General features: G+C 40.6%; 2 non-coding genes across 2 annotated transcripts; both read left to right on the top strand.

The window, feature by feature from the left end:
• Nucleotides 1–1,178: 1,178 nt before the first annotated feature.
• Nucleotides 1,179–1,251, top strand: trnar-ccu (transfer RNA arginine (anticodon CCU)). Its single transcript has one exon. It is a non-coding gene; the product is annotated as a tRNA-Arg (tRNA).
• A 797-nt stretch (nucleotides 1,252–2,048) lies between these two features.
• On the top strand, nucleotides 2,049–2,121 carry trnar-ccu (transfer RNA arginine (anticodon CCU)). The gene has a single exon. It is a non-coding gene; the product is annotated as a tRNA-Arg (tRNA).
• Nucleotides 2,122–20,707: the final 18,586 nt, after the last annotated feature.

Below are 20,707 nucleotides of genomic sequence, written 5' to 3'. Positions count from 1 at the left end.
GGCAGTTTTACAAACAGTCTGTTATAACACACTGCATCCAGTCAACAGTGGCCCTTTGGTCAGAATCTGACTGTTGATGAGCAGGATAGAGGTAGAGACGGGCTACTAACTATAGTAGACACCTATATAGTTTACCCATATGGTAGACAAACCTCATAAAGTGAGTGTACGCCCAAGGAAGGTGTATCTAATAAAGTGGATGGTGATCGTATACTTGCATTTACGTTTATTCATTTAGCAGATGCTATTATCAGAAGTAACCTCCAAAACAGGCAGAATACAAATCAAATATGGCCGTGTATTGGATGGTACATTGAATATTGTCTGTACTGTACACTATATTGTGTTGAATATTCTTATTATATACTGATGCTACTGTTGATTAAGTTATACATCGTGTATTGCACATTGTGTTGACGACAGGCAGGGAAAACCAGCATGAATAAGAATTCCAAACTGTATGATATTACAAATAAAATTCTTGCATATTTAATCTTGCAATTAGCGTGAGTTCACATAGAAAACTTCATAGTGAATTTTCTGGTATGATGATGTTAATGTGTGATGCCAGTGAATTTATCATTTCTTACAATATACAAAAAAACATGTTACTAAAAAACCAAACAAACTATGATTTTGGAATTGATCATTTTGTGCTTTTGAATGTTAGACATGAAATGTCTGATTAAATAATCAAAACTACACCGTGTTTTTCCCCAAATATTTTTGGCATATGTATATATATCCTAAAATGAAATAATTTGTTTTCCACATTTATCTTTATACCTTTATTCCACAAAGACCAACATATATGCTTAGGTGGTTCCGTGGTGTAACAGTTAAAACTCTAAATCCAGCAATCCAAGTTCAAATTTTGCTGGGACCTTTTCCGACTTTCCTGCCACGTCTTGTTGTGCTATTCAACCTGTGGAAAATCTGTTTTTTGACCCTGCTTCTTCTTGAATGCTAAATGGATCACCTTACACTAGGAGACTGGCATCCCAGTCCTAATACAATACATACTATAGGTGTACTCTTTTCAGACACTACATGCTGACCACGATGACCAGATCTTTCTGGAACCATCAAACGTGTCCACGTTTAGTTGACACCTGATCTAGTCTAATTGGCAACAATGGCTGACGTTAATAATAAGAGCAAAGGGCAGGGGAAAACCAGCCCCAGTGGCCTAATGGATAAGGCACTGGCCTCCTAAGCCAGGGATTGTGGGTTCGAGTCCCATCTGGGGTGTTGGTGAGCAGAGTGGCGCAGCGGAAGCGTGCTGGGCCCATAACCCAGAGGTCGATGGATCGAAACCATCCTCTGCTAGGCATCCTTTATGTGGTTTGGACCAGGTCAGTATTGTTGGAATGGGTTGAAGCACCAACTGAGAAACAACACATGTCAGGCTGCTACAGCATGCATTTCGTGGTCTGTGCTTTAAATGTCATTCCTTAAAGAAATTACCCAATTAAACAATGCAAGTTACGTTATACACCAAGCTTCATAAAACTCCAGGCAGGTCCCGGGTTATAAACAACATCCGTTCCCTAAGTCTGTCTTTAAGTCGAATTTGTAGGAACATGTATATACGGTGCTTATTTAGCGTCAGTTACTCAAAAGTTTGTTTTCCACATTCATCTGTATACCTTTCATCCACAATGACCAATAGGCATTGTTTGGTGGTTCCATGGTGTAATGGTTAGCCCTCGGGACTCTGAACCCAGCAAGCCAAGTTCAAATCTTGCTGGGACCTTTTCCAACTTTCCTGCCACGTCTTGTTGTGCTATTCAACCTGTGGAAAATCTGTTTTTTGACCCTGCTTCTTCTTGAATGCTAAATGGATCACATTACACTAGGAGACTGGCATCCCAGTCCTAATACAATACATACTATAGGCGTACTCTTTTCAGACACTACATGCTGACCACGATGACCAGATCTTTCTGGAACCATCAAACGTGTCCACGTTTAGTTGACACCTGATCTAGTCTAATTGGCAACAATGGCTGACGTTAGTAATAAGAGCAAAGGGCAAGGTAAAGCCAGCCCCAGTGGCCTAATGGATAAGGCACTGGCCTCCTAAGCCAGGGATTGTGGGTTCAAGTCCCATCTGGGGTGTTGGTGAGCAGAGTGGCGCAGCGGAAGCGTGCTGGGCCCATAACCCAGAGGTCGATGGATCGAAACCATCCTCTGCTATTCACCCTTTAGGTGGTTTGGACCAGGTCAGTGCTGCTGGAATGGGTTGAAGCACCAAATGAGAAACAACACATATCAGATTGCTACAGTATCCACTTTGTGGTCTGGCAGAAGAGGAACAAAGAACCAAACATTCCCTCTATTCTTCGCAGTCCCACGAGAAAATTCAGATCACCTCATTCCACAGACAAGTTCAGATGCTCTTGCCTGAAGCCACGCAATGTTTTCATGAGTGTCACAAAGGAGTGTGTGCATTCGTTATTACAAACCATTGTATTTCATTTACATTTTTAATATAACAGACTTTATGGCAGTCCATTGGTAAGTACCAGTTGTCTGCAAGCCAGATGGTCGTAACCCAGGAACTGCCTGTATACACTATAAATACATATTTACATAGGTACCACTTTACAATAAGACTACCCTTACAAAGGATTCATAAATGGCTTCCGATTGGGTTATTAAGTAGGTTGTAAACACTTTATAAATCATTACGCTTATAAACGGTTATAAGCAAGTTGTAACAGTTTTCATATATTGATGTGGGCTCACTATTTGGCAAGATCAAGTTACTGCTGCACTTTTTATCCATCTATTTTGATAAATCTCAGATCTTGCTAGTTGCTTAGCTCACTTTACGTAGTCCCTTTATCAGAAAGCACATTAAAAAGTCTTCATCTTGTTTTTATGACCACTGGTTTACTAGTTACTGACATTTATAACTGGAAAAAGGGAGCCTTATTGTAAAGTGTAAAACATACCACCATTTACTAATGAGTTGCTGGGTTGTTTCTAGAGTGATGACACTACTTTTTACAACAACATAAATCAAGAAGTAACATACACCAAATACCAATATGACAGGAGGGAACTACATCATTCGCGCAGACAATTACATTTACGGTACACAGATAACACTAAACTATCAGAAGAGTTAACAACACAACACAACACAACACAAAGACTACATGACGAACAATACACATACACTTCTATGGGAAACATAAACTGAACAATAGCGAACTGGGGTTAAACAACAATCCATTGCCCCAAGGCATGCTGGGTAGCTCCACCCATCTGCCCCCCCCCCCCCCCCCCCCATAGAATATGTCATATCAAAAGCCATGATAATAATGAGGACAGCTGCTGATAGCATGCTGAAAATATCAAGGTAAACAATATTGCCAAAGCCCTGGCAATATTGCCTATGAATCTGGTAATTTGATATGCAATAACGTGATATGGCAAATGAACCTTTTGACTATTAAGATATGCTAATGGTGGTTAAACTTATTAACAAATATCTGATGGGGCTGACAGGTATACATGCTGGCTGATGGAGAAGACAAAGTTAGCTAAGTAACCAATGAGATCAGAGGCTTAACAGTACAGATAAATGCGGGATCACTATTAGGCAAGCAACAGATGACAGCTGGGCTTTTTATCAAAGCTTTATAACAGCATATTCATGATTTATAAAGTATCCATAACCAGGGCTGGATTAACATGGTCAGGGGCCCCTAGGCTACAAGCTGCTGTGGGCCCCCAACCCCCCCCAACACCCCCGTTCCCGGTCCCCCGTCTGCCCGTCCCTCGTCCGCCCACCTTAGGCTACATCTATTTCATCTAGCTAGATAGATAGATAGACAGATAGATAGATAGCCCTAGATAGATAGATAGGCCTAGATAGATAGATAGATAGATAGATAGATATTTTTTGTTTTGTTTTTTGTTGTTTTTGTGTGTTTTTTTGTTGTTTTTGTTTTATTTTATTTTTTTTTATATTATTATTTTTTTTTTTCAAACTATTTTAAACTATTAGCCTCAGCTGCTAAAGATGAGCATGGCTCCAGTGCATCCACGCTAGCTAGCGTGGATGCACTGGAGCCATGCTCACTTGCCGACTGGCATTCACTCGGTTTAAAAAATCCGGTCAGTTTCGGCATATTGCTCAAGAGAGCTTGGCCTCGTTGGGCTTTTTGCCGCTGCGCTTTGCGCTTTTGGGCACCGCTTTCGTATTTTCTTTCGCTCATAAGTACTGTCGCTGTTCAACTACAGACTGACACAGTACGTGACGCCTAACGTTTATATATGAAAGGCGGATTCCCCATAACCAATCAGTGTCCGGTTATTTAAATATTCATTTTGCGTCAATGAATAATACGTTTTTGTTTCTTTTGACCAATTGGGGGCCCCCTGTGCGGCGGGGGCGTGATTTTGAGCTAATGAATATGATATATATTTTTTTCTTTTGACCAATCGGGGGCCCCCTCCGAGGCGCGGGGGCGTGGGGGCCCCTAGGCTTAAGCCATATGAAGCCTGTGCGGTGATCCGGGCGTGTCCATAACCCAATTAATAAATTAATTGTAAACCATTCACAAACTCTTTATAAGGGTAGTGTTGATAAAATGCTACCTTTATGTACTGGTGGAATTAAGCTGATAAATACACAGAACATGTTCAATGCAAGCCACAATGATAAAACCAAAAACAAGTCACATTTGAATGTTGTGGGAGAGACAGATGTGACCGAGTCCCTTTTCCACACTCAGTGCTCTACGTCCTATACTAAGTTCTTCTTCTTTTAAAAATAAAGTCTAAGTTTCAAAAAGCAGTCAAAGTCTTCAGGAGTCCGATGCAGTGTAAGTTTATTGCATTCAGCAGTGAACAAAATACAACAAACTGAGTCAGGTCCCAGGGAGTGACTGAATATAATACAGAAAATCATGCCCTTATATCTAAAATTTTATCTGCATGCTAAACCTATGTAACCAATAAACGCATAACACGGTTGTATGGTAACACCCCTTACATCATCGGTGTTTTGCATGGTCCAACCCATTCGCTTCCAGAAATTTCCCCAAGTTTTCCCAGAATTCATGATTCCATACATCATTATTTCCGGAGTGTCCTTGTTTGGTTAAATAAAAAATAATATTCAACCGTGTCCTCATTTTACCTCGGATACCCAAACATGTCCCCAATTTCACCTCAGACACTTTACCCTTAATGCAGGTGTTAACTATTGAGTGTTGGGCTTAATGCAGGTGTTAACTATCAAGCGTTGGGCTAGTCCATGCAAAACGGATGCTGATGCAGCTGCATCCCGACCATTGCTTATGCTTCCTTATCACTATCCTAGATTTTACCCTTTTTATGTTGCCTTCATGTTTTGCTGTCCTTGCATTTTCCCTTTTTAGAATGCCAAGGCCCTCTTCCGTTGGCTTTCAACTTACAGAGGCCATCTCCCATTTTAGAGGCCTTCTTCCATTTCTCCAACAATGTAACTGTTGGCCTGCTGACATGGGCTTCTCCAAGGTGGTTACCAAAACCCACAATGTATTTACCTAGAATTCCCTTGGGCACACAACACCAGTTGTGACCAGAGGTGGAAAAGGTACAAGTACTGGTACTAAAGAAAATGGACCCTAAGTAGAGTTAAAGTATCCCTGCTGAAAAATACTTAAGTAAAATAGTCACTCATTTACAATTTATAAAAACAGTTGTCAGTTTAACTAAGAATAATTTTTTTTTAGCAGCAGTACTTCTGCTTGTACTTTCCCCACCCCTGATTGTGACCTCTTGAAACAAGGGAACGAAACAAAAGGGAAAACAGCCCCCTCCTCACCAGTGCTTTGATTATAAAAAAGTAGGCATGACAGAGCTTCCAAAAATGTAGAGAGCCCCTTCACATTACTCTGCTTAGGATTTTTCAGCAACACACTTTAGATTTATAAGTAAATGGAGAGAAGCCTGAGCTTCTTCAGTTTCTCCCAACTGGACGATGCAATGTACTAGGTAGATTTTTGCTTCTTGGTCTTCTCTGTAATCACATAACAACGGCTCCTGCTGAATACATCAGCAAATGTTTAAAGGCATGGCTCAACCAATCAGTCCCAAAAGAAACATGCCTCATGCTACACAGAACTGAAAACTTACAAAACAGACAATGAGATATATATGGTCATCAGACTAATTGCCAGTGCACTCTGCGTATGTGACTGTATGTTTTAGACAGAGAGACACTGTAAAGTACAGCCGGTCCTCCACATTCGCAGGGGTTAGGGGCGCAAGACCCCCGTGAAAGTGGAAAAACTGTGAATATAGGCCCCCCAAACCTTAACTCTGACTAATGTGGCTTATATTTTTGGTAGTAAATAATAAAATAGATTAATAATATATTTTATGCATTTATGACTTACTAAACCTTTATTTTTAGTTTTCTTTATGCTGCATACTTAAATAAAATGATGTCCAAAACAAGCGTGTTGATACGTTTTCTTTGTTTATCAGAGGTGGCAAAAGTAAAAGTAGAAGTACTCTTGCTAAAAAAAAAGTACTCTAAGTAGAGTTAAACTGACGACCATTCTTGGAAAGTGTAAGTGAGTGACTATTTTACTCAAGTATTTTGCAGGAGGGGCATTTCAACTCTACCTAGTGTAATTTATTTTTTGTCCAGCAAAAGTACTTCTACTTTTACTTTTGCCATCTCTTTATTCTGTTTGTGCTGCTTTTTCTGCAACTGCATAAAAAAGTCACATCACTCTGACGTTTTATCTCGCTCTGTACTCTGAATGTCTCCTTTCACCAGGAAAACAGTTCACCTTTTACTACAGACACACAAATCTGTCTGTTGGACCAGGGGCTGAAAACCCAGGTCACAGAGTACTTTATAGAGTGAATTTATAAAACTAGTGTTTGACACCGACTCAGATTTGAAAACTGTCGTCTCATACCAAGTAAAGACAGCAGAAATTCTCTACATGACACGTCATTTTTATTACGTTCTCTATTTTACACTAAGGGTAACTTTGCTGTGGCTCCTTTGAAAGTTTCTTCAGGTACAAAAAACATAATGTGTTAGTGAAAGTGGGAAAGGACAAGAAATAGGGAATTCACACTTTCATCAAATAAATTAGAAAAAACAACTTCGAACATGGAAAATCAAGTGAAACAGGTAGGTTTCAGAGCGGGTAACACCGTGAATTTATTTTAAATAGTTTCATTTCTTTATTCACTTACACGTTGTTTTAAATGTTTAAAGTGAAATACAAAAAATTAGTGCTATGAGAGCTTGATTTAAAGAGAAACACATGTGTGCTGCCTGTCTCATTATTCTGACAAATCCTTATGGTAGCCCAACATTATATATCAGCAATTCAAATAGGCCACAATTCAAATCACATGCAGCTATTTATTGATTTTAAAAGCTCAAAAATATGTTCCCATGACTCTGTTGCATTGATTGTGTTAAAGTGGTCAAAAGGGTACATCCCTAAATCAGAGTGATGTGATTTCTTATACTGAATATCTTGGGTCGTCTTCTATATCGCTATTATCAGCCTAGCTTCGCTGTCATTTCAGGAAAGGTGATAAAAAGCTCATATTGTGAGTGAGAACTTAGAGATACCAAGGTGTAAATGTTCACTGCACCTTTTCACGTACAAATTCATAAAATCATGATCAAAAATTTACTTATTTGGGTCTACTGAAACATGATTAAGTATGAAAACCTCATTCCTGAAGAGTAAATCAAATCCTTGGATAGGACTTGAACCACAAGTCTTATAGTCATGTACGAAAACTGACACAACAGACTGATGATAGTACTCCATCATTTATTGTTCCAAAATAAAAGGGGAAATTAGAGGATGAATGTATGATGATGTGGACAGAGGGAAGAAAAAGAATGTAGAATGAAGGACTGAAGAGAGCTGGTAACGAGGGAGGGCGTCTATGAAATCGTAGAGAATGTTCATTTAGACACCCGCCTTCTGCCAGATCAGCTCGTATCGGCCTGTGATTGGCTGCAGAGCACAAGCCGGTCAGAAATCTGCTGAAGTGTCCGTTGGTCCTGAGGGGAAAAAACGTGAGTTTCAATACTGATAAATATGCAAATTCAGTTCTAAAACACTGGTTATTGTCTTAAAACAGCATTTTTCAGATCCACTTGTGAAGATCCACTGGACAAAAATTCATTAACGCATCGTTAACACTCTAACCCATCACTAATACACCTGATACAACTTGTCTACCAATCAGCACACTCTAAATGATGTAAAGGCGGAACATTCACCTGGGGCTACATTGGACATGTGCTATTCAGTGGGTCCTCAGGCCTGGGTTTGAAAAGCAAGGAGCTTGAATACTCCTCCTCCTGAATAAAGAGGCCAGTCTGCTCAGAACCACTTATAGTCAAACTGGCAAAGTTCTGCTTCTGCTGATCCATCATTAGCATCTGAAGATTAAAGAGAAAGATGGAGAGATCATGAGAAAGAGCAAAATCCTGGTGTATTGTACATAAGAGAAATATTCCAATGTTAACTGTCATGGAGAGAAGGCTCCTCACACTTACAGTAAAAGCTTCATGAAGGCCAGAGAGTCTCAGAGGAAAATCCTGGATTCCAAGGCTTCGGGAATACAGACTGTAACCAACCAACAAACAAACAAAACAGTTTAAAACTTTCCCTTTGATTAAATCCACTTGTCACTTGATGTATCACAAAGGTGATGTGTACCATATATATATAGACCGAAGGCTGAGAGGTTGTTTTTTTTTAAAAATGACATTTCACACATTACGTTTAACAACAACTGCAAAGGACAAGGGAAAACTCACCATATGGAAGGCTCCTCTATGGCCTCAACTGCTACATGTGCAAAGATCTGCTGAGAAAAAACACCATTTGGTTACAAATGAGACGAAACACTCAGAACATTATAAGAATCTAACGACTTGTCCCTGTCCATACTAGCAAAAATTGAACTGAAAGCCGACACGTTAGTTCCGACCGATGGAAAGAGAAACTTTTTTACCTGAGGGCCAGCAGCACCTGTGAAATCTCTTGAATCAGGGCCTAGGGATGGACCTGTGGGGGAACCTGGGGCAAATGCTGGGGGCTGAGTTGGGGCAATTCCAGCTTGTGGTCCAGGGGCATATCCAGGGGCTGAATTTGGTGCAAATCCTGGTGGTGGTCGAGGGGTAGATCCGCTGGGTGGTCCAGGGTTAAATCTGTGGAAATTCCTGGTGGTGGTGAGGGATTAAATCCAGGGGTGGTGCAAGATTAAAGTCCAGGCGGTGGTCCAGTGGAAAATCCTGGGGGTGGTCCAGGTGCAAATCCTGGGGGTGGTCCAGGTGCAAATCCTGGGGGTGGTCCAGGAACAAACCCTGGGGGTGGACCAGGTGCAAATCCTGGGGGTGGACCAGGTGCAAATCCTGGGAGTGGTCCAGTGGCAAATCCTGGGGGTGGACCAGGTGCAAATCCTGGGGGTGGTCCAGGAACAAACCCTGGGGGTGGACCAGGTGCAAATCCTGGGGGTGGACCAGGTGCAAATCCTGGGGGTGGTCCAGGTGCAAATCCTGGGGGTGGACCAGGGGCAAATCCTGGAGGTGGACCAGGTGCAAATCCTGGGGGTGGTCCAGGTGCAAATCCAGAGGGTGGCCTACAGGCAAATCCAGGGGGTGGACCAGGGGCAAAGCCTGGGGGTGGTCCAGAGGCAAATCCAGGAGGTGGTCTGGGATTAAATCCAGGGGGTGGCCCACGGGCAAATCCTGGAGGTGGACTGGGGCCAAATCCAGGGGGTGCTCCAGGGGCAAATCCTGGAGGTGGTCCAGAAGGAAACCCTGGAGGAGGCCTTGGTTCAGTGGGAATTCTGATGGAGTGGGTCTCCTCATGCTCCTCAGACGCTACCACTCCGTCCCGTCCAAATGACACAATGTTGTGTGACCTCGTCACCTCTTTCTGCTGTGATACACACCAAACAGACATGATTAAAACACCAGTTTGCACGTTAGCTTATCACAGTAAATTGACTTTTGCATCTGACAGCTGGACAGACTCTTACTTTGAATCCCAAAAATCTTTTGGTGACTGACTTGGCCTCCCGGCGGTAGGATGTCACCCTCAGAATTTGCCCTTGAAAGTGCTACAACACAAAATGAAGACACTCGATGTTCATGACAAACAAAGAGACTGAAAAAGACTGACTTCAGAAGATAATAGACCAACACAAATGAGCCTTGGAATTTACCTTCACGCAAGTGACATCCTGCACTATTGCAAAGCACTCTGGAAGATCCTGGAGAATGAGCATTGAAAACAACCATTGAAGAAGAACAACAAACATATTTCTTACAGTTCATAGACACAGAGGCCAGAGATCAAGACCCTGTGACACTTTCATATGTGTGAATTCACTACCTCTGCATTCAGGGTAAAATACTCCCGCGTTGAGATCCACCAGCGCTGGCTCATAGCTCCTCTGACCAGGTCCAGGTGCTGGTATTTCACCTCACAAACCTGTACAAGCACCAGAAAATGTACGAATAGTAATTAAAACCACTCATGAATATGTGTTTATGAAAGAAAATCAAATCAAATCCGTAATTAACAGTTTTGGAAGCGTACCACTGAATCGTTTAACTGAATGAATCGTGACATCTCGAAACACCGTGCAAGGTCTGTGCTTTCAACTTCAGTGGGGTACTGTCACGGAAACACAAATAAACAATGAAAACAGACAGATTGATACTAAGACAAATGCCCTTTACCTCCACAAACAGCAAATTTACCAGTGTAACTGTGTACAATAACTTCACTAAGAGTACAAGAAATTCCACCAAACTTACTCCTCTAACATGTTCAAAATGTGGAGCCTGATTCTTCTGTGATGACCATGCTCTCTCTCCTGTGCTGAGGACACATCTGAAAATCTGCAATGTGGGAAAAGAACTTCATTAAATTTAATGTAGTAAAACACAGAGAGTAGTTCACATCTTCTCTGTAAACAATGGGTTGATGCAGTAGTAGTCTGAGTTGTAACTGGTAGATACACTTTGTACTGAGAGAGAGTTCTACCTCCGTCCGGTTGAGATGACACCCATCAGAACAGTCTTACCATTAGAATGACCCAGAAATTGTAATATTACAGACCACAGAAAAAATCAAAAGACTAAAAATCAACAGTTCTGTCTGCTCTACTTGTCCTTTGTTGCAGGGAAAGAGACTGAAATCTTACTGTAACTGGCATCCAGAGTCCACAGTCTAATGGTCTGTAAACAGAAGGAAAGAGGTGTTCCTTCAATGCCTCCTGCACCTGTGGAACAAAAGGGCATATCAGAGGTCTGTTACTCTGAGATTCTCCAAAGTTCCTCGCTTCATCATCAAAGAAAAATAGATAGAACTACATGTAAGTACAGTATATACAAATAAGAGAGAAATGATTTCTCACCATAACAATGACCAACGGATCACAGTGCACAATGTCGTAGGGAAACTTCTGTACAGACTCATTCTTTGTATTCTTCTGCTACACAGGAAATATGATCACAAAAGATCAGTCAGATGTTTTGGAGCCATAAGACTCCACACACCACAATATATTCATAAATTACTGTATGCACACTCTATATATACTTCAAGATCTCACTTTCTCTTTCATTCTTCCGAAATATTCTTTTATGTAAGTATACATTTAGTGATGAAAGATGTCCTGAAGATACAACAGACCAATCAGAAGACCCTAAGGAAGTTCGTGGACGGAGTGCTCTGTTAAGAAAATACACACTATGAAAAATATACACTGTCTTACTTTGACGGCGACCAAGGGTCCACAGTATCGGGGGCTGTAGACAAAAGGCAACAGTTGCCCCTTCTGAGAATTCAGCTCCTACAGAAGAGAAATGAGCACAAAAAAGCCAAATCAGAACATTTTCCTTCTGACTCTCCCCAAGGCTATTCCTTTAATCATTAGCCCCAATAACCCCGAATTCTTAAAGGGGAAAAGATCTCTACCTCTGCTTTGGTGACATCACACAGCTCTGCATCCTTTCCAAAAGTCCGATGTCTCACGGAGTCGTCTGTCAGATCGGCAACACACTCCACAGCGATGGCTAGGCCCACACCCTCTCTGGTTACTGATACAAGAGAAAAGACCTGTTATTAATGCTAATTGTCATTGTCAGATGATTGCCCCTTGGGGGGGGGGGGGGGGGGGGGGGGGTGCAAGAACTTAGTAACGGTTGCCACAGCAATGGAAAACCAAGATGGAGCGAAACATACAACGTTACCATGACAGCGCATCAACTAAACCACCTTTGTCAAATGAAGAGCACTTTTCGCTAATCTTAAATACCCTATCTAATACATTTACATATTTTATCTAATGTCCCTATTTAAATCCTCTCAATAAGTTTAGATACCTTCGTCAGCGGTCTGGCGTTTAGTCTCCGCTGTTTGCTTTTCCCGGTCACTCCGTCCATCGTCATCCCGCAACCTAGAAAACAAATAAAAAGCTCCAACCGCAGCGGCAGCTAAACTGGCGGTGTAAATCACCGGCCGTAGTTTCAGCTGGCCAAAGCGGTTTGTTAAAACGGCAAAGTGAACCTGCATTTGTGATGTTTATCAAGTAAACAGTACACAAATATCAAAAGTTAAAAATTAATCAAAATTACAAATATGTCGTATAGGAGGTGTTGTCTAAACACCAAATATGATTATGAATAAATGAGGATGTAGCCGCTAATACAGCAAGACGTTAGCTGTTTCCCCGCAGATAGGTTGGTGAGCTAACGTAGGTCCTCAGCGAAGATCCGTTGAATCAAGTAGTATTTTGATATATCAAATTGATATTTTTGAAAAATGTTACTAATCGGTCAAATAATTCGTTATCGGTTATAAAGTTTCAACGGTGGTTTCAGAGTTGCTCGATGTAGGAAGAGAAATATCACAGCTGTCTGATCGCTCAGGGGTCGGTTCACGACTGAGATTCTTTGTCATTTTTTGACTTTTTACAGCGTTCTGTGGAACGTTCAGTGCATTCTATTTTCGACGGCATAATTCGCTTAAATGTAATCACGTTTTTTAATGTTTGCTAGTGTCTTGTTCCCTGCACTCAACTGCCGGAAAAAAAATAAAATGAAAAGTGGGAGTAGAGGGAAAACCTCTCTTTCTCGCGGGCCATGTGCGTTTTGGGATGTTTATTTCTCCGCCAAATGAAAGTTGCACAAAGGGCAGAACTAAATAATTAACGTCTCCTTGAAGTAAATCATACAAACGACAATGTACAGACGCTCTTTAGAATCGGGTTAAGGTGTGTGTAAGCCTGTCAGCTCATTTGTCGATAAGTCGCGATTCATCAATGGCCATGCGACAGGTGATGTGTAGTCGGTCCAATCTTCTCTAGCAGCAAAAGGACTATGGTATGGCACTAATTCGGTCGGGTCTTTCGTTTTCATCGTTTCATACATTTCAACCGACGACGAGAATGTTCAAGATGTTTTAATTGGCCTTGAACTGGATTTCTTTTCTGAAACACGTCGCCTTCCCAATCGCACAGATTCTTTCTTTTAAAATGTCGATCGCCAGACACAATGACATTACAAATACGCGAGTATTTCTTTCTCATGGCAAATTAGCACATATTTAATTATATACCGCCTCATTTGCAAATTTAAACATACATTTTCAGAAAACTTGTAATAAAAAATAATATAAGTAATCAGCTGAGGAAGTTCCATGGTGACATCTATTAGTTAAAATGTTTACCCTATTCACCTGTAGTGTCTCGCCTCAAAGCCAAATGCAATATACAGGAACATGGGATAAGACGTCCTCCTTAAGAGAAATGTCCGAGAAATACAGAAAGAGAAATTAGGTATATGTATAAAGCATGTATGTTAATGTCCTACTTCACCACTTTCTCACTCAAAAGTGTTTTTTTGCTGTAAAATTGTTTTGTTGTTGTTGTTTGGGTTTCTTTATTTGCTCTGGTTTTTGTTTTGTTTTGTTTTCTCGGTAAAGTAAGTAATACACACTTGCTTAAACCTGCTAGTTTATGCTTATAGCACTGATTAGGCTATGTCAAGTTCTTATCAAATATAATTCACTGTTTTTCATGTCAAATATTTCACAGGAACCAGTTTCAATCTACTGACTTATAACATTACTCTGTAAATGCAAAGATCATACATAACAAGGACAGGCAGTGATGCAAATACATAACAAGGACAGGCAGTGATGAAAATCAAGTCTTTATTTATTTATGTGAAAGTTTCAGCAAAAACATGATGCAAATCTACAACAGCCTCCGGTGGGGAGATTTGTCACAAATACAAACAAACATGTATTGTTAACAGGGATGGATAAAGTAAAAGTAGAAGTACTCTTCTGCGATGGACTGGCCACCTGTCCAGGGTGTTTCCCTGCCTTTCGCAAAATGAATGCTGGGATAGGCTCCAACACCCCCCATGACCCTACTTAGATAATGAGTGAGTGAGTGAGTGAGTGAGTAGAAGTACTCTTGCCAAAAAAAGTACTCTAAGCAGAGTTAAAGTGACAACTGTTTTTGTAAACTGTAAATGAGTGACTGTTTTACTCTTACTCAAGAATTTTTCAGGAAGGATACTTTAACTCTACTTAGAGCACATTTTTTTTAGCAAGAGTACTTCTACTTTTACTTTATCCACCCTTGATTATGATTATATACATTGTATGCCCAAGGAAGGTGTATCTAATAAACTGGATGGTGATCATGTACTTGCACTTACGTTTATTCATTTAGCAGATGCTATTATCAGAAGTAACCTCCAAAACAGGCAGAATACAAATCAAGTATGGCCATGTGTTGGATGGTATATTGTATATTGTCTGTACTGTACTATGTGTTATGTTGAATATTCTTATTATATACTGATGCTACTGTTGATTAAGTTATACATCGTGTATTGCTCATTGTGTTGACTACAGGCAGGAAAAACCAGCATGAATAAGAATTCCAAACTGTATGATGTATATTACAAATAAAAGTCTTGAATATTTAATCTTGATGTGCAATTAACATGAGTTTACACAGAAAACTTCATAGTGAATTTTCTGGTATGATGATGTTAATCCTGATGGTGGTCTAATTTAATGTACTAATACAAAGTAACACAGATAGCTGGCGGTTTCAGAGCACAGAGAAACTCACTAGAGCTGATATATATGTTTTACTGTATCATCAGCGTTGATCAGTAGAACATAATGGAGTTGACCAGAGATTTTGGGACTGATAATGTTGTGCTTTTGAATGTTAGACATGAAAAGTCTGATTAAATAATCGAAACTACAGCATGTTTTTCCTCAAACATTTTTGGCATGTATATATATATATATATATATATATCCTAAAATGAAATAATTTGGTTTCCACATTTATCTGTATACCTTTCATCCACAATGACCAATTGGCATTAATAAGTGGTTCCATGGTCTTATGGTTAGCGCTCTGGATTCTGAATCCAGCAATCCGAGTTAACATCTCAGTGGGACCTTTTCCAACTTTCTTGCCATGTCTTCTCGTGCTATTCCACCTGTGAAGAATCTGGCTTTTGACCCTGCTTCTTCTTGAATGCTAAATGGGTCACCTTACACTAGGAGACTGGCATCCCAGGCCTAATACAATAGATACTATAGGTGTACTCTTTTCATACACTGCATGCTGACCACGATGACCAGATCTTTCTGGAACTATCAAACGTGTCCACATTGTCCATATACAGAGGCACAGTCAAGTTCCCACTAACCATATACAGAGCAGTTGTCAGAGCAGTCTCTACTTCCCGTTTCTTTGACAGGTGAAGGCGAAGCCATGGAAACTCAGGCACGTCACCTCGGCAACCAAGGCTCTGTTGGCCCAGGCCTGTCCTGCTAGATGAGATTTTAGATCTTTAGTTAAGGGGATTCGTTCAAAAAGGACTGTGCTTGAGCAAAAAGACTGATTTAGGGGAGTGAAAAGCATAATGTTTCTGGTCGGCTGGTGAGCAGAGTGGCGCAGCGGGAGTGTGCTGGGCCCATAACCCAGAGGTCGCTGGATCAGAACCATTCTCTGCTAATCAACCTTTAGGTGACTTGAAGCAGGTCAGTTTGGCTGTTGGCAGGGGTTGAAGGACAAATGAGAAACAACACATATGGGGTTGCTACAGCATCCATTTTGCGGTCTGTGCTTTAAATGTCTTTCCTTAAAGACATTACCCGATTAAACAGTGCTAATTACGTTATACACCAAGCTTCATAAAACTACAGGCAGTCCCCGGGTTACGAACAACATCCGTTCCCTAAGTCTGTCTTTAAGTTGAATTTGTAGGAACATGTACATACGGTGCTTATTAAGCATCGGTTAGTCAAATGTTTGTTTTCCACATTTATCTGTATACCTTTCATCCACAATGACCAACAGGCATTGCTAGGTGTTTCCGTGGTGTAACGGTTAGTACTCTGGACTCTGAATCCGGCAGTCCAAACCTAGGTGTGTCCTATTCCGACTTTCCTGCCATGTCTTCTCGTGCTATTCCACCTGTGGAGAATCTGGCTTTTGACCCTGTTTCCTTTTGAATGCTAAATGGGTCACCTTACACTAGGACACTGGCATCCCAGTCCTAATACAATAGATACTATAGGTGTACTCTTTTCAGACACTGCATGCTGACCACGATGACCAGATCTTTCTGGAACCATCAAACGTGTCCACGTTTAGTTGACAAGTTTCAAATTTCAAATTTCAAGTTTATTTAGAGCCCAATATCACTGTTTACAGTCTCAAAGGGCTTTACAGACCACAACAGTCAAAATCAAAACAGGACGGCACCCCCTGATTTAATCCTCATGGCGAGCAAGAAAAAACTCCCCAAAAAACCCAAATGGGAAAATGGGAGAAATCTTGAGAAGGACCACAGAGACAGGAGACCCCTCCTTGGTCAGACGTGTTCAATAGGTGCCGACCCAGCGGGCAGTTACAATTGCAAGTAAATTAGAGCATGAACAAAGGGGATTGCGATGCTGAAAGGAGGCTGACAGGGGGCTGAAAGATGATAACACCAGGATGGATCAGTCCAGAGGGCAGGAGGAGTCAGGATCACTGGTATCTCAGGAGTAGCATGTGTGGCGAGTAGCATGTGTGGCTCGACAGAGAGAGAGAGAGAGAGAGAGAAAGAGAGAGAGAGGGAGACATTGTTAGATGACACTTAACCTATTCCTATTGGCATCAAAGTTGCCGTTAATAATAAGAGCAAAGGGGAAAACCAGCCCCAATGGCCTAATGGATAAGGCACTGGCCTCCTAAGCCAGAGTTTGTGGGTTCGAGTCCCATGGTGAGCAGAGTGGCGCAGCGGAAGCGTGCTGGGCCCATAACCCAGAGGTCGATGGATCGAAACCATCCTCTGCTAATCAACCTTTAGGTGGTTTGGACCAGGTCAGTGGTGCTGGAATGGGTTGAAGCACCAAATGAGAAACAACACATATCAGATTGCTACAGGATCCACTTTGTGTTCTGTGCTTCAAGTGAGTAAGACAGGCCTGTGCAGAGGTTTGGGCACAAGAGGAACAAAGAACCAAACATTCCCTCTATTCTTCGCAGGCCCACGAGAAAATTCAGATCACCTCATTCCACAGACAAGTTCAGATGCTCTTGCCTGAAGCCACGCAACGTTTTCATGAGAGTCACAAAGGAGTGTGTGCATTCGTTATTACAAACCATTGTATTTCATTTACATTTTTAATATAACAGACTTTATGGCAGTCCATTGGTAAGTACCAGTTGTCTGCAAGCCAGATGGTCGTAACCCAGGAACTGCCTGTGTACACTATAAATACATATTTACATAGGTAACACTTTACAATAAGACTACCCCCATAAAGGATTCATAAATGGCTTCCGATTGGGTTATTAAGTAGGTTGTAAACACTTTATAAAACATTAATTAACAGTTATAAGCAAGTTGTAACAGTTTTTCATATATTAATGTGGGCTCACTATTTGGCAAGATCAAGTTACTGCTGCACTTTTCATCCATCTATGCTGTTAAATCTCAGATCTTGCTAGTTGCTTAGCTCACTTTATGTAGTCCCTTTATCAGAGAGCATGTTAAAAAGTCTTCATCTCGTTTTTATCACCACTGGTTTACTAGTTACTGAGATTTATGACTGGAAACAAGGGAGTCTTATTGTAAAATTTAAAACACACCACCATTTAATAATGAGTCGCTGGGTTGTTTCTAGAGTGATGACACTACTTTTTACAACAACATAAATCAAGAAGTAACATACACCAAGTACCAATATGACAGGAAGGAAGTACATCATTCGCGCAGACAATTACATTTACGGTACACAGATAACACTAAACTATCAGAAGAATTAACAACACAACACAAAGACTACATGACGAACAATACACATACACTTCTATGGGTAACATAAACTGAACAAAAGCGAACTGGGGTTAAACAACAGTCCATTGCCCCAAGGCATGCTGGGTAGCTCCACCCATCTGCCCCCCCCCCTCGCGCCCCATGATAGCATATGACATATCAAAACCCGTGATAATAATGACGATGATAGCATGCTGAAAATATCAAGGTAAACAATATTGCCAAAGCCCTGGCAATATTGCCTATGAATCTGGTAATTTCATATGAAAATTTGATATGCAATAACGTGATATGGCAAATGAACCTTCTGACTATCAAGATATGCTAATGGCGGTTAAACTTATTAACAAATATCTGACGGGGCTGACAGGTATACACGCTGGCTGATGGAGAAGACAAAGTTAGCTAAGTAACCAATGAGATCCGAGGCTTAACAGTACAGATAAATGCGGGATCAAAATTTGGCAAGCAACAGATGACAGCTGGGCTTTTTATCACAGCTTTTATAACAGCATATTCATGATTTATAAAGTATCCATAATCCAATTAATAAATAAATTGTAAACCATTCACAGACCCGTTATAAGAGTAGTCTTGTGATAAAGTGGTACCTTTACATACGGGTGCAATTAAGCTGACAAATACACAGAACATGTTCAATGCAAGCCACAATACTAAAAGCAAAAACAAATCACATTTGAATGTAACTGTTGGCCTGCTGACATGGGCTTCTCCAAGGTGGTTACAAAACCCACAATGTATTTACCTACAATTCCCTTGGGCACACAACACCAATTGTGAGCAGAGGTGGAAAAGGTAAAGTACTGATACTAAAGAGAATGTACTCTAAGTAGAGCTAAAGTATCCCTCCTGAAAAATACTTAAGTAAAATAGTCACTCATGTACAATTTATAAAAACAGTTCTCAGTTTAACTAAGAATATTTTTTTTTTAGTAACAGTACTTCTGCTTGTATTTTCCTCTCCCCTGATTATGACCTCTTGAAACAAGGGAACAAAAGGGAAAACAGCCCCCTCCTCACCAGTGCTTTGAATATAAAAAAGTAGGCATGACAGAGCTTCCAAAAATGTAAGAGAGCCCTTTCACATTACTCTGCTTAGGATTTTTCAGCTACACCTTTAGATTTATAAGTAAATGGAGAGCAGCCTGAGCTTCTTCAGTTCCTCCAACTGGATAATGCAATGTACTAGGTATATTTTTGCTTTTTGGTCTTCTCTGTAATCACATAACAAAGGCTCCTGCTGAATACATCAGCAAATGTTTAAAGGCATGGCTCAACCAATCAATCCAAAAAGAAACATGCCTCATGCTACACAGAACTGAAAACTTACAAAACAGACAATGAGATATATATGGTCATCAGACTAATTCCCAGTGCACTCTGCGTATGTGACTGTATGTTTTAGACAGAGAGACACTGTAAAGTACAGCCGGCCCTCCACATTCGCAGGGGTTAGGGGCGCAAGACCCCCGTGAAAGTGGAAAAACTGTGAATATCTCTAGGCCCCCCAAACCTTAACTCTCACTAATGTGGCTTATATTTTTGGTAGTAAATAATAAAATAGATTAATAATATACTTTCTGCATTTATGACTTACTAAACCTTTATTTTTAGTTTTCTTTATGTTGCATACTTAATAAAACGATGTCCAAAACAAGTGTGTTGATACGTTTTCTTTGTTTATCAGAGGTGGCAAAAGTAAAAGTAGAAGTACTCTTGCTAAAAAAAGTACTCTAAGTAGAGTTAAACTGACGACCATTCTTGGAAAGTGTAAGTGAGTGACTATTTTACTCAAGTATTTTGCAGGAGGGGCATTTCAACTCTACCTAGTGTAATTTTTTTTTTGTCCAGCAAAAGTATTTCTACTTTTACTTTTGCCATCTCTTTATTCTGTTTGTGCTGCTTTTTCTGTAACTGCATAAAAAAGTCACATCACTCTGACGTTTTATCTCGCTCTGTACTCTGAATGTCTTCTTTCACCAGGAAAACAGTTCACCTTTTACTACAGACACACAAATCTGTCTGTTGGACCAGGGGCTGAAAACCAAGGTCACAGAGTACTTTATAGAGTGAATTTATAAAACTAGTGTTTGACACCGACTCAGATTTGATAACTGTCGTCTCATACCGAGTAAGACAGCAGAAATTCTCTACGTGACACATCATTTTTATTACTTTCTCTATCTTACACTAAGGGTAACTTTGCTTTGGCTTCTCTGAAATTTTTTTCAGGTACAAAAAACATAATGTGTTAGTGAAAGTGGGAAAGGACAAGAAATAGAGAACTCACACTTTCATCAA

Source organism: Chanos chanos, chromosome 16 (genome assembly GCF_902362185.1).
Source record: "Chanos chanos chromosome 16, fChaCha1.1, whole genome shotgun sequence".
Classification (NCBI taxonomy): Eukaryota; Metazoa; Chordata; class Actinopteri; order Gonorynchiformes; family Chanidae; genus Chanos; species Chanos chanos.
This window is presented reverse-complemented; position numbering and strand designations above follow the sequence as displayed.